This window comes from Microchirus variegatus, assembly GCF_963457635.1.
Source record: "Microchirus variegatus genome assembly, chromosome: 7".
NCBI classification, from domain to species: domain Eukaryota; kingdom Metazoa; phylum Chordata; class Actinopteri; order Pleuronectiformes; family Soleidae; genus Microchirus; species Microchirus variegatus.
In genome coordinates this window covers 5,473,535-5,489,618 of record NC_139808.1, presented here as the reverse complement: position 1 = coordinate 5,489,618, position 16,084 = coordinate 5,473,535, and positions in this window count along the sequence as shown.

The window sequence follows — 16,084 nt, the reverse complement described above, 5'->3', positions numbered from 1 at the left end:
TCCTGTGAATACAAACAACAGATTTTGGCCGATAGAGATCTACAGATCAACCGCAAACATTGCAGTAGCTTCTTCTTTTTCTTCTTCTCTTGAGGGATTATTGTTGCTCACCTGTGGAATCTCCTCACACTTCTTTATAAGTCATCGCATTGACAGGCATGCCGTGTTCACACGGTGCTGGTGAGGTGGTGAAGGTGGTGGGTCACAGATGGAGATGGGTGGTGGGTGAGTGGGGGCCACTTTGCAGGAGGTGATGTGTCACTGTATATGTATTTGTGTGTTAGCAAACTGTTATCACTCTTTGAGATGCAGACGCTCTTGCAGCTCATGTGCGGCTCTCGGCAGCGTGAGTGACGCAGCGCTGCCTCCCTGCGAGACGAGGAGTCACTGCAGGCTGAGGCAAACACACCGCTGTGTCCTCCACCAGGGAGGGAGGAGGACAACATATTTCAGACTTAGTTAGGGTATGATATACAAAAAAATCTATGCTGAAGCACACAGTCCTTCCTAGTAGCACAGTTTCAGTTGTGCAGCCATGAAACCATTGTTCTTCCAGTGTAATTATTTAAAGGTGGTCCTCTAAGATCCAGTAACAGTGATATACACATTTTAAGTGGCTGAGTAAGTATTCAGAGTAATTTGCTCGTAGTTTTACAGGAGAAGGATCACTCCTGCGTGCCCTTTTAAACGCCCGTTTATATGATGCCGTACAAGTTGTAAAGTGCCCGTCTTTCCCCCTTTAAATTCTTTCCCTTCCCATGAAATTCTTCTCTTGGGAGAAAACAAAAGCGTGATTAATCGCGTGAAGGCACCAAAAACAATAAGCTCGTAAACCCACTGCACACAGTCAGGCATTAGTAACTCAAACGAAACATGAGACGTGGATCCTGGGTTTTGTTAAAGCTGGGTCCACATGCCTGGAAAAGCCAACATCAGCAAGTTAAACTTGCGACTCGTGCAACGCTCCGCCCCCTTTCCTGTCAAAACCATTAGCTTCAAAACACGTAAAACGTGCGCTGCCTGACAACCGCGAGACGCAGAGTCGAGGAGAGAGAGAGAGAGCGATGCGACGACAGCTTTGTCGACTTCATCAAGTCTGAATCACCGGCAAGAATATGGAAATAGATTTGTGTCAAGCAACATGTAATGAATTCAGCAAATACAAATGAACCACAAAATCAAAACATTTCTTTGCGCTCCCTGATTTGTTATTTTTGTTTGCGATTCTGACCCTGGGCGGGACTTAGGATGCGGCCTGCTGATTGGCTACTGAGTTTTGGTGCATTAGCTCAATGGACCGGAAGTAGTCACGGACTTGGAGTCGATGTCTGTCTGGAACTCCTACAAAATAATTGTAAGTAGCTTAAAGGTGCGTTATGTAATAAACTTAAAGCAACTGGCCATAAAATCCTCCTAATATGTCACAGAGACTCAGGAATAATGTTCATATAACAAACTGAACTCACCTACAACAACAGTACAAAAAATATATATATTTTGCGGACGGCAAATCATGTTTATGTTTTGAAATCCTGTTTTGGCATGTGGCGCCACCTACCGCCGTTTATCAATCATTGCAGTCAGTAGAATCTCAACTGCCGAGCAACCACGGGTTGCCAGTTACGTCCGAGCTACAATGGCGGAGAAAACGAAAAAACCTAAAAGACCTCGGTATTTTGAATTTGAGTGCAGTAACCGTTTTTGGCCACATTCTTACATATGGCGCCTTTCAAGTTTGTCAGATTATAAAAGTTAGATACTTACCATTTCTGCCGGATGTCGAGCGGGAAATCCCAGGGAAAGAGTTCCAGACGTACAGCCTCTCCACAAGCCTGTGACTACTTCCGGTCCATTGAGCTGTCGGAGGTGGAGCAAAGAAAATTCCGATCATTGCAAACAAAAAGTGTGTTTTCAAAATAAAATATTTTTGGTTCATTTTTGTTTGCTCAACTCATAAAGTGTTGTTTTGCTTCTTAAAAAGTGTCAAAAACACGAGCATTAATATGATAATCTGTGCAGAAACATGACATTACGATGTTTTTGTCCCCCCCCCAACTTTATTTACTGATTGCAATCAGGGCAAGAAAATAAGTTCAGCAAATGCAAAGTGTTTCAGAAACAAATCGCAGACTCGAGCTTTAAACACCTCTTACCAATTAGTTGCCTCCGTACAAGAAGAAATGACAGCTCCTCTTATCGTGTATTTGGTCAAACGAATGAGGTCCAGAAATACAATACCAAAGGAGAATGGGTGGGAATAAATCTCAAAGAAGTGACACAACTTAATGTTTCCTCTATTATAACGAATAAAAAAACGTCTCAGTACCATTTTGGTTTATGTCAGTCTTCCAGCTGCTGTAAATCAGTGTGTTACACCCACTGCTTCATCTTCAGTCGACCATGAAAACCTGTCTATCAAGCACAGCTGGCCTCAAAGAACGCGACCATTTCCCGTTTCCATCACAGGCCTTTTTTTTTTTTCAATCTGCAGTCTGTGATTTGTATGGCCACAGCACAGTCTGTCCTCCAGTTTCCCCTAATTTTTTCGCCCGACTACTGGAGCAGCGACGCTGGTGTGAGAGCAATTTCTGATCCACATTGGAAGTGGCAGGTGAATTTTGCCCAGCTGCTCCCCTTCTCTGTTCCACTTAGCGGCAATGCTCTTGCTCCGAGTCTCTCGGTTGCCACATGGTTATACTAAATGAATGAACACGCGCCGAGCGAGAGCCGAATGCATCTGCTTTTCGCAAATATCATCGTCGCGTCACTATTCCTCTTGTTCCTCTCCAAATATCTGGAGAAAGTTTAGACGTGCAGCTCCAAACTTGCACACTTTGCAGCCGCTCGTGGTTATAGACTTCAACTTTGGGAAGAAATTACAAGTTTGTATAATACAAGACCATACATTCCAGCCTTGACCAAGGGCATCTTGTCTTCCACACACACACACACACACTATGTGCTCAATAAAACCACGTAACCATTAGCTCTTTTTTTGACGGATTAAGCAGAAGAGCAGGTGGAGGGGGGACAGGGTTGGTGAAGAAGGATCTGTGAGGAGGACAACATTCAGAGTATGATGGAAGCAGGCTGGAACAGGAAAGCGAGAAGTAGAAAGGGAGTCGAGAGGACGAATGCTGCCGTGGTAAAGAGGTCACAACATGTGAGAAGAGGGAGGGACAGAAGGAAACACATGAGGCTGAATTTAGACGGGATAAATCGTACATATGGCGTACACTGAGTGTATCACAGATGACACTTTTGCACAAGCACACATTTGCTTAACCTTAATTATGCGATGGTTGGCGCTATCGGAAAAATTCCAACGGTGTCTGAAAGCTGCACATCAAATACATATTTACATAATTTCACTCATCCTTTTGCAGGAAGCCGGCAAATCAGCGTCTTTGTCACCAGAGAGGAGAGAGTTGGAAAAACACCTGTACATACTGTAGTTGCCCTATTTTAACACGCAGTAAATTGTAAATTATAAAAAACTGACAGATATTGAAAGTTATTCTGCTAAAAGAAAATGGGCATAAGCACTTACTCACAGAACATTTCCGGCCCTTTTATGAGCAAAACAAAAGTCCAGGTAACAAGGTAAAGGAAAGCTTCCTGTTCTTTAATTAAATTAAAAATAACAAAACCCCATTTTGAGGCAGAAATAGAATATATCCTTCACAGTTCACAGTCACAGAAGTATGTTTTCATTAGTGTTTGGTTCCAGGAATGGACAAAGCAATCATTGACACTATACGACGATACTTCTCTGACTGCGTAATGCGTTATCCGACTGTGTAACCACGGAGACCCCCTCGAGCCTTCACACTTCTCCGTCGTGGTGCCGGATACGCGCTGCAATTTCCCGCCCGATCAGTAGGGGTCGCTACGCAAAGTTGTTGTGCTTCTGGCTACAATGAGCAATGGCGTCTGAGAGAGAAAGGCTGTTGTTGTTGTTGTTGCAGCTGAATAACATTGAAACAGTGGCCGTTTCTCACCTTAAATAAATATTTTTCAGTGTCCCGGAACTCAGTTTTAAGATCGTTTGAGGCGAGAAATTAGCCATTAAGAGTCTAAACGTGTGTTTGTGTATTAAGATATGACGTATTTATAGTTTGGCAGCGACGTTGTCGGCGGTGATCAGCTCCGCCTCTGTGGACGCTCGGCGTGAACAGTGGCCGGCACAGAGCATGCGTTATCTCGGCCTGTCCTGAGGACCAATCGCAGCCCTTGTTGTCTCCGTTGTCCCGTTGACGGACACTTAAAAAATATTTCATGCAGCCGGAGACGACGGAGAGGCTCTCCGACAGGCTCTCCGGCGACATAGAGGGGTCTCCGTAACCGACGCAGAGCACTTAACGCAGGAGTATAAATTGGGCTAAACTCTGGCCTGGTGAAGGTTCTCCTACACACTTGGAAACATAGGGTGAGTCAACAACAGGTATCTACACACTAAACACCTTCTTTTAATGACTGTGAGCTTGATGAAACAATGGGATAATAGGGACAAAGCAAAAGAAGTAGGAAAGGAGTGGGAGAGGTGGAGATGGAGGTAAAGGAAGAAGTAGCAAAAGAATGTGAAAATCAGCCTGACATTAAGGTTAAACCAAAACATTATTTTTGTGTTATTTCTAAACTACATCAACCCAGTGCCAGTGCCTATAAAACTTACTGAAGCAACATTAGTCACATTTGCAGAGTTGGAAAACACTCAAGTAAAAGCAAAGTCCACTGTGCTCTTAATGAGCTCAAGACATTTAATCAACATAACCACGAGTAGCTGCACGGACAGAGACAAAGTGTAATTAGCCGTGGATTTCTGACATTTTTTAAAGGCTGAAATATTTATTGCTAAAAATAGACGGATGTGCAGTCATCGCAGGAATGACAGCAAATAGAGTGTGAGGGGGGAAAAAGTCAGAATGAATGACAGATTCCTTGTCAGTGCATGAAGCGCCGTGGTACATACACAATTACATTGCTCAGTCACGAACACACACACACACACACACACAAAAGACACAAAGACACACACCTGCTAACACATACATCGAAACGCTGATCCTGGGGTGTCTAACTCCGAGGTTAAGGAACACAATGATGAGAGGTCGCCGAGCAGTAATGGAGCCTTTTGTGTGTGGAAATAGTAATTTCCCTGTGTAGTCTCGGGGTATCACAGATATGATATGAAACCCTGTCATTTTGTTTTCCCTTTCTATCGATTTCAGAAAAGGGGAACGTGTGGATGGATAGAGGGCGAGAAAGAGGTACATGAGCAGCGTGTCTGTTGTGGGTGTCAGGACTGTGTGCCATTGTCATTCAAATGATTTGTTGCAGGAAGGGAATTTGAGAGGGGAATAGGAGATGAGCTGTAATGGGGAGCAAAGGGAGAAGTGGAATAATTGGATTTGATTACGTCTGTCTGTCAGAGCAGGACAGGACATAATATGCAGCTGGAATTATTTTCACAGTGTCACAATGTGCATGCCTCGCTGTGAAGTTGGTCCGATGCGAAGGAACTTTTGGAATGATAATTGTCCTCGCATTGTTTTTCTGGCTCAACCGTGATATGTCATCCCACTGCTTTGGCCCAAACATATGCAGATGTCCTAACAACCAGAGGATGTGTTCGGGGATCCCAGACTTTAGGCCACGTCCAGACGGAAACGGCACGAAACGTAGACAATCTTTTTCTTTGCCGTTTTTAAAAAGTTCGCCGTAAAGACGACGGAGACGGGAAACGACTCAAAACCCTATGAGCTAACCTTTGGTGATCCTGTAACATGTGCAACATTATAAAGTTATTGATATTCAACGTCACCTAGTGTTCAGTGGTAAGTAGTTATTATCTCTGCAAGGGGAGCGTGCCTACTATATGTTCCCCAGGTCCTATGTTCCCCGCTATTCCTTAACGGGTCCAATACACTAGCTCCAATAATATATAGGGATTATTTTTTCCACCATCATTTCCATGGTTACATGGCCTCCCTATGTCATCCTGGCCCTAAACCTACCCGCACTGCCTTCTCCATGCGGGTCCTTTTGGGGGAATGTGGGGAACATAGGACCCGGAAAACATAGGGACGATCCCATCGCAAGCTAACCCATTAGCTTGACATGTTCAAGATGGCGGCGTGCAGGGGTGCAGCAGATTTTAGCTCTCCAGCTTGGTGCTTATTTTGTTTGCTAAGGCTATTCTTCTTCTTCTCCATTACATTTGATGCTGAATGTCATTAACGTTAGAAATGCAAAATGTCAGCATTTTTTATTTCTAGCCTAGCAGCATCATTGGGCTAACAGTATATACTGTAAGTATGACTTTTGATTCTTTGAGCATGTTGGCATCAACATCAGTAATGCAGAACCTGGTGGAGGAATATTGCTTCAGGTAGACGTGAAACATTAAATATCCAAATAGGACCATCAGATTGAAAACTTATTGACATAAGTTATTTCTAATGCTATGTGACCCGGAAAGTAGAACCTTACCTTGAAACCAGAAACCTGTAAACATTGAGGCATTGAGTTTAGCATTTTGGTCAGAGCTGTGAAAAGTGGGGAGTGAGGGGAGTCGAGTGACACCTGCAACCAGGTTTGTTTTGGATGACACTAGCTGTCAATCACATGGTGCACATGTACCCAATACAATACATCTTATGCCTCTATGTATTGGCAGCAGTAAAATGTTTACTGTGGGATGCATGCTTGTTTTTTCACAGACAGAAACAACATGAGAAAAGTTTTTTTTTTGTGTTGACTTCAAACTCTGAAACTAATAACCAACTAAAGACAAACGTCTGTTTTTCGTGTGTGTTTTTCAAAAGAAATATCATCCGATGTTCTTAAAGGCTGTCAGACGGCCATGGATAATGAAGGCTCATACCTGGAGTAACAGACAAGATTTGGACACAGGCCCGGGATCTGATTGCTTTCGGCCCGTCTAATGTTGAAAGCTCTCTCTAAACACTCAGTGACCTCAAGTTACATCGATGATGTGTCCAAATGCATCAGACCGTGTACAACATCACACTCACCTGTCAACGCGTTGGTCATCCATCATTCTCAATGTCTGATAAGTGTAAATAAATCTAAAAATCACTTTGATCAAAGCTAATCACATTACTCCGTCTGACTCTAAAATACACTGCATTTTCTACGGCGCTTAAATTTGATTTCTGCTGTTTTGTAGGTTATGTGTGTTGTTCTGTGGCGGATAAAACGTCTGGTGCTGGTAATGGAATTTCTTCAGAGTGTCATTAACACAACGTGGAAGCTCAGGTTTCCAACATGACATCACCTCTTCTCTTGTCGCTAAATATGACACATTTCACGAATTAAGACAAAGGTGAAACAAGACCCAGGACCCAGTGAAGGACAGTTTCTGTGTCTGCTATGGTTCTCATGATGCTAATTTCCACATTCACCCGCGTCTGTGACGGCATGCATTGAACCCTGTGAGGGAACCCACCTGCAGCCTGAGAATCTTTGACCATGCAGACCACATACTTTGACTCTGCATGCTTCAGGTATGACAAAAATACTGGAGCGAAATAGAATGTGGGCTCAGGTATGAATGCCTGGGCACGCCAGAATGATACATTTGCGCTAAAACAGAGGCTGTGGCCAAATTATCTTTTTGAAGGAAGGTTAACAAAAGGAAATGACACGGTTTGTCAGTGGTTAGAGGTAAGAAGATTCTTGGTTTATATTATGTGTCTGAGTGGAATTTACCTGTTCTTCTTGTGATAGACTGGTGACCCGATCTGGCTGAACCCCGTCTCTCACCCAGTGTCAGCTGTGACTGACTCCAGCTCCCCAGTGACCTTCAAAGTAAAAGCAGAATAGATAATGAATGGATGGAATTTTGAAATAAATAAATAGATAAACATAGGAAAAGAGATTCAGTTATCAAAGAACTGCCAGTGTTTCGGATGAGGATGATGTGACTGAAATTTGGTCAATGAGTTTCACATGTGTATGTAATAAATACACCAGGCATAATATACCTGTTTCACTGCAGCTATTTTAAAACCACATACACGACCGTTCAAAAGTTTGGGCTCACAATTTGTCTGTGTTTTCCGTTAAAAGTTACACTTTTATTCATCAAAAGAGTTGCAAAATGAATAGAAAATAATAAGAAAGAATGATTATTATTCATCCAATAGCCTTTTAACACGATTAGTAAACACAATGTACCCTTAGAACACTGGAAATGGGCCTCTATACACCCATGTACATATTCCATTAAAAACCAGACGTTTGCAGCTAGAATAGTCGTTTACCACATTAACAATGTATAGAGTGTATTTCTGATTCATTTAATGTTATATTCATTGGAAAAAAATAAGGACATTTCTAAGTGACCCCAAACTTTTGAGCCGTCGTGTACATGTTCTTTCGTATTGGACCCAAAAACACGTCTTGATAAAATCAGCATGATTCGAACAACTCATGACAGCTAAACACTGGTACTGGTAGAACTTGGCGTCGGCTGACGCGCATAGCCTGAGTCATCTTCTTACGACAGGAAAAGTCTGCGTATAAAAGTGGCACCGCACGTACATCTGCATGCATGTGAATAAAAGTTAACAGTCAGCTGGTGGTGAAAATGACCCGGTGATAGTAACGCATAAACGGAGCAGAAGGAAAAGTGACTTCAGTGAAACTAACTCCATGCTGTGTAACAGCGGTGATCACAAGCAAACAAGTCAATTGGCCTTTATGTTCAGTATTCACACACAGTCTTTATCAGCACACCTTCTCACAAAGATCTCATTTCTATGAGTGAGAGCACCTCTGCCCTCAGCAATGTACCACACACAAACCACACAAAGCAAAGGGAAGCATAAAGACACAAATAAATGGAGACAGGCCACTGCACTGCCGCTGTTGGACTGTTGTTGTATCAGGAACAGTTGGAGATAAAAGCACCTTTAAGCAACAATGGTTATAAATTACCAAAAAATAATCTGGCAGCCAGGAAAGCATAGAGGGGCTGTCAGCACTCCACAACTCCCCATCTGTCACACACACACACACACACACACACACACACACACACACACACACACACACACACACACACACACACACACACACACACACACACACACACACACACACACACACACACACACACACACACACACACACACACACACACACACACACACACGCACGCACGCACAAATACACACAGAGTGTAACAGCAGCAGCAAGCATGCATCTGCTTCCACCTCCTCTACTTCCTCCCCCCACCTTATTAAGATTCATATCCCTTCGAAAGGTGACTTCTTTGTCGGGCACAGTGACAACCCCACATTCCACACCGCCCTGCCCCACGAGTCTCCTGGAGGTGTAGGCACAGTGACAGGTAGCTCTTTACTCCCCCGGGCCCTGGGCACGGGTGAGGAGGAGGAGGAGGAGGAGGAGGAGGAGGAGGAGGAGGAGGAGGAGGAGGAGGAGGAGGAGGAGGTGTGTGTGTGTGTGTGTCTGCATGTGTGTGTTCAGGGTGGTACAGGTGATGTGGAGTAGGATTATCAAGTCAAAGATGCCCCCTGTAGATAAGGAGTCTCTGGGGGAAGAGTGGCTGTCGAAGAGCGCTGGGAGCCCAAGCCTCTCTCTCTCTTTCCCTCTCACTCATCTTCTTACTACCCGTGTTGCTCTTGCTCTCTTTCTGTCGGACTGTCTCTTTTCTCTCTGGGCTTATCTACCTCTCACCTCCTACAGCTTGCCATTCTCTTTATCCTCCGACACACAGTCCCCCCCCCCCCCCCCCACCTCCTTCCCTCTCTCTCTCAAGCACTCCCTCTGCACTCTCCAACAAATGAATCAAGCCACTTGACTCCTGATCTGCCGTGCTGTTAAAGCAAAGTCCCAGTTCCCCGTAGCAGCCATTTGGACGGGGTGCAAAGATATCACTTAATTTTGTTCTATTTAGATTGTAAGACTTTGCTGGAGGTTCAGAATTTCTTCTTTTTTTTTTGTCCTGCAGAGAAGCTCGGCTGCTGTTGTGTTTGCTTTATTCTCTGCCACCGTCGCAATTAATGTTTTAATCACACATTTAAACGTGCAAAATATGTTGTTTTCTTTTTTCCTAGCTAGCACAAATCTTGCCTTTTATATTAAAGCAGGGAATTTGCATACTGTGTCTCCTTCTGCTTAATATGAGTCATTTTGGTCTTCCTGCTTCTGTTGGTTATAACATTATTGTTTTCAGGAAGCAGCAACATTGACGGAGCAAGACATGAGAGGGTAACAGAAAGGTTGTTGTTTTGTTTTAAAATGGAGAGAGGTGTCCGATACGATATTTCAAACTCGAGCATCTGCCGATACCGATATCACTCCGATGCAGTCATTTTAGACCTTTCAAACCATGAAGCTGTTGACAAACATTTGTGCAATTTCAAGCTATTTCAAAGACATGATTCGCCAACTGTGTAACAAATATTCCCGCAACATGACTCAGCTCAAATGCTATTGCTGATTTTTATTTACATTTCTACAGTCTGTGCATAACAAAGCATTTTTATCTGTGTGATATCTGATCCAGTGATTATGACCAGTGTCAAGTATTGCATCCGTATCGCTAGTGATCACTTTCACAATCACAGTTCCCACCCCGTGGCTTAAAACTGAAACAAAGCTAGTTTACAAAAGAATAAGACAACAGTGACAGCTTTGTCTGCTTAAAGGAATTAATATTTGAAAGTTCAGGCATGCAAGACTTTAGCTGAAAGGTAAACCGCCCTACTAACAAGCTGAAACGGGGGATGTATTGCCCCCTAGTGTAGCAGAGGTCAATCAGTCAATAAATAGATTCCCCGCTAGTGCTTGCGTACTGAGACAGTAGTAGAACGGCATCGCTAAGCAACAACTGTGGTTAACTGTTCGTAACAAATGTACCAGCATTTCACACAACTGATGACTGACCAACTGTGGGAGGAGACCTGAGTCTCGGTCGCACAAGTATAAGTGATCTGTATGGTCCTGGACATGGACACTTCGGGGGACACGTGTCCCTCAGTGACAGACGCCAATTCCCTGAGACTAGGGGACTTGTGAACGGGAGCGCTGTGAGCTGATGTTGCAAGAGACACTCCGAAATGAAGACGGCCAAGCCGAGAGACTGAAGAGTCTGAAGGTTCTGGTTGGTGGATCCATCAGATGAAGTGTTTAATGAGGCAGTCCATACAGACAGGCAAGGCTAATACCTTCACACCAGGCTGATTAGTGTGAACCTCCCCTAGGCTGCCAGCTAGAAGCAGGTCTAGGTGTCAACCTGGCCCTCATTATTACTCGTCATGCAGGAGGGAAATATACAATTTTTTTTTTTTTTTTAAAAAAAGGACTACTTTTAAACTGCAAGATGATTTCAGTTTACTTTGGTGAGCCTGAATGGATCCTGTGCTTGCACAGCACAGTTCGTGCAATCATCCGTTGGCAATGTTCCGGTATATATTCAAGGTGGTTTAACTTTAATGGCAATTTAAAACTCAAGTCTTTACTATGACATAGAACTATTTTTAAATCAGAACATGCGGCGTTAAAGAATAAAATGCAAATGTAGCTCCAGCTCTTTGATCCAGGGATGTAACACTTCTCACTTCTCTGTTATGCAAATAAATGACTCTGATTCTCATATTGTCAACTTGTGTACCGAGAGTAAATATATGTGTGATTTGGTTTCCAGTTAATTTGTCGAGCTACTCTTACTGACGTTGAAACCATTGTTGATGTCGGGAATGTTTGATTCTTTGGACAAGTCCAAAAACATGCAGATTTGGGGATTAGGTCAATTGGACACTGTACATGTGACCAGCCATGAGAAAACCAGCAACAAGTCGAGTAAACAAAGGAATTGGAATTTCATAGAAGCCACTCAGTGCTTCAAATCACAGTATTGTGGGTCTTAAAACTATAAACTTTTTCCAAGACGGAGTGCGAGTTTTCTCACCGTTGAATGAAGATGGACAAGGAAACATTGACTGCAGAAGAACTAAATCGTGGCTGTTACAGCGCAAATCTTTGGCTGTACTTTTTAACAAAGACAGAGGCTCCTGCTCATGCCGACGCCGATCTCACTTCTGTTATGCTACGGAAGAAGAAGCTGCAACGTGTAGCCGCAAACTTTTTCTAGAGCTTATACACAACAAACAGATGAATTCTTTAGTGGTGAGTGAAGAGAGTGGCAGAACATAAGAATGATTGGACACCTTGAGGCGAACAGACATATAGAAGTTACTTCTGAAATAATGACATGACGCCCGCCGTGAAAAGAAAGCTCCCCTAACGTCTTATTAACCTCCTATCTTCTTATGGGGTGAGTTTTCATTAATGTCGTTAATCTACGTTATTTTAGTGTTCATTCGAAGTCACATACAGGGATTAAAAAATGTTTTACAATGCTGGACGCTATATTTTACTAATCCACTGTGTGTTTCAGAACGTTATGTGGCTACATCATTATCAGCTAGCTCAGTATTGTCATTTTAAAATGCAAATGATACAGACATCGAAACTTATATGTTCGATCTGACCATCTGATCGATTATGTGGAGGATAAAGTGGTAGAAAATGCATGGATGGAATTTACAACCATTTTTTTTAATGATAAGTAACCACAACTTATGCATACACGGTAAAAGTGGCACAGACTCAAGTTATGAGTTCATGTAACAATAGTTGGTCACTATATTCTGGTAGCACTAATTAACAGCTTCAGAACAGCAGCGCTGACCTCTGCATGACAAGCATACTGTGCTGATAGGTCTACATCATAACAACTTCCTTATAAAGGCCCCTGGGTGGCTGGCGTGTGGTGGTTGAAAAGGGATAAAAACACTCATTGCAAATTGACTATAGAAAATGCAGCTAACACTAGAATAGTGTTTGTCTGCTTCATATTTGCAAAAAGGTTTTGAGCCCTGAAAATGAAAAGGCACAACCAATTAAATGTGTTTGCCAGCCATGACTGGAAAGAAGCCTTTGACTGGAAGAGGACAGTTCCTCATGAACTGTACACCTACCAGAAAGACCAGAGACGGAGGGTGAGGATGGAAAAATGAATAATTATTTGTATTTAGAATGAAATCTTGTTGCTGCTACACTTCTTTTTTTTTTTTAAAGCGCATAGCAACAGGCACTTGTGAGCATCTCTCACACTGTAAGGAAAATGAATCTACAATCATCTACCTGAAATGAAAGCTTGTGTTAACTACCTTACAGTACATGCTTTTGTACAGAGGAAGCAATTACACACAAAGACACCTCCAAGCTGCCAACAACCTTCTGCGCAAACACTCCCTCACTGCATACATACAGTTCATTAGCATGCATTGTCCAAAGTGGGAAAGCAATGCTCAGGTCCTGTCCTTCATTTTGAGATGAGGATGGAACAGGATAGGGCAGGAGATGGCAGGTTAGCAGAGATGGGCTGTGGCTCCTAATGAGCTCCTTGTTGACTTCCCATTAGCACAGAGCTGAGTTTTCCCCCTCCGCATGGCATTCTGGGAGCTTGTTAGGAGACATTTCCTTTAAAAACAATCATCGAGCAGCCCATTGCTGTTTCTGTGTCTATATTTCCAAATGTATCATAATCGCATGCCTTCTGTTTCTCTCTGCCCATGCAAGCTTTACTCTGGTTTACTCCTGGCCCTCACACGAGCCACTCAGCCTGCATCTACATCACCTGTTGCTCAGGTTATATGGAGTCAGATGATAGTAGCCCCTGGTTTCCCAGGGGAGCAGAAACACTGACATGATTAAAAGAGCTTGGACTCAATGCAAGGAGAGGAAGGACAGGAGGAGTTCATCTCTAGTAATGTATTCACACAAGAGCATAAATCCACCAAAGTGCAAGTAAAACTGGATTTAAACACATAACGGGACATGGCATTAATTGGTTTATTGCTTGTCACACACCCTAAAACCAATGATGTAGTTTATTTCAAGACTTACATGTGCTTCTTAGTTAAAGGTCAACTTTTTAATCATTTAGATTCTTACATTTGGGACTCTGGAGGTCCTATCAGTCAGCAAAGTGTGAAAAAAGACGACTCACTCATGTATTTATGGTCCTCCTCAGTCTAAGCACAGGAGATAAAACACGCAACGTTGACTTCTGCACTCATTCGGACGCCGCAATGCGCTAAATTCCTGGAATTATTGTCTTGAGGAGCTCCGCTTTGTCTGTAAAACACACGACAGGGCAACAGTATCATAAAATCGGAAGTCCATAAAAGTCTGCAAAAAGTTCTATTCTTGGCTCCTTTTTTTTAAGGTGGACCTAAAGAGATACTACTAAGCAGAGTGTTCTGAACAGGGCTGTTTTGGCAGGGTGATTGAACTGCTGTGGTGCTTCATCCTTATGGTATTTTGACCAAAGCATGTCACAGACATGTTCATTAGGACACCAGGGAACTAGGTTAACTTGTTCCCAACAAGTTAAACTAGTTCCCTGTGTTTATGCTTTTTTGTTAAAGGGACAATATGTAGTATTTATGGGTTTATATTACCCCAAATCCACTTTTGTATACATATTATGTGCTCCTGCATTGTCTAGTCGCTGTATAATATTCTTTGTTTCATTTTCATAGTGTTTCAAAAAGTCATTTAAAATAACATGGTCGCAGACCGCGGTTGCATAGCCACTGTTAGCAGCGAGACGCCATGTTTCTGCCGGAGCCTGTAAGGACAAACGCGAGTTTGTCCTTACAGGCTTGACGCGAACAAATCAAGCGTCTCTTTACTTGTGGCGGAAGTCCCGCCTCCACTCTCTCCGCTTCGTCTGCTACGGCCGCGGTAGCTCGCCCTCTCCCTCACCTCACGAACCTCATCTGCTGACACGGAGAAAGACGACGAGGACGACATTTGACCAGCTACGGATACCGTAGCGCTCAGGGAAGGGAGGGGGTGAGCAGAGCAGCAGGTCTTTGTTGTAAATTTCAGCCTCTCCTCTAGATGTCACTATAAACTACTTACTTCCCCTTTAAGCTGTTAACAATGTTAACATTATGTCCCCTTTAACAGCTTAACAAAATAACATATACACTCAATATCATTACATGTGTGGAGTGTTCCAAACTATGTTGGACTGAGGACATCGGGGAAGGATGAAGAACTTTTGAGAGATTATATCTCCAGCAGTGAGTGTGTTTCACTCCAATCTATCTTTGTGTTATGTTCCTTTTACTGCTGTAATGATCCCCCATGTAATTGTTGTAAAGCATCTCGTCAAAATAAAAGCAGCCGTGTAACTTAGCAACAACCGTGCAACGACTTAGGTGAAGAATCAAGAGTAGCAAACGCTGAATACATGATTTAGAAAGTTCTCCAGATATTTTAACAGATGAATGAGTATTTGTGATTTGTGTTGAGTAAACGGTAAAATATTTCATCTTCATATGCATAACAATTTACTGCATCTTAAGCAGCTTAATGACATATTCAAGTCTCATTTTAAATCTTTTCCCAGCCCTAACCACATTCTTTAAATTGCTGTAACGTTTATCCAACCATAACATTGTCACATTTTTTTTAAGGACACTGAGAACTGTGACACCCCCAGGTGCCATTACTGTATGATCATCATGTTTCACCTGCATATTATGTGAAATCACTGACGGTAATGAAGGGACAGGAAGTCTATGTGAGTGAGAGAGAAGTGAGACATATGACAAGAGAGCTGGAGAGAGATGGAGGGCCATGTGAGAAAAGAGAACTATGCTAAATAAAATACAAGTTATAATGTGTGAGAACACACACACACGCACGCACACACACACACACGTGTCATTTGAACATATGTTCCGAGACAACAAAACTGCAATCTCAATTATGTTCCATGAGGAACATTTTTTGAAACAAAAGTCCAGCTAATGACTTGAAAAAAAAACACAGTTTCCCCAACAGTAATTTCTATATGGTGGAAAAACTCTGTTACTGTTGATTCCATCCTGGTAGCAAAGAGAATAACACAGCGAGAGCCTGTCGTACATGGGATTCATATACATGTGGATAGTGTCATTTTTCTATGACCCTTTTAAACGTAACACAATGAAGGTTTTGTTCTCAGGTT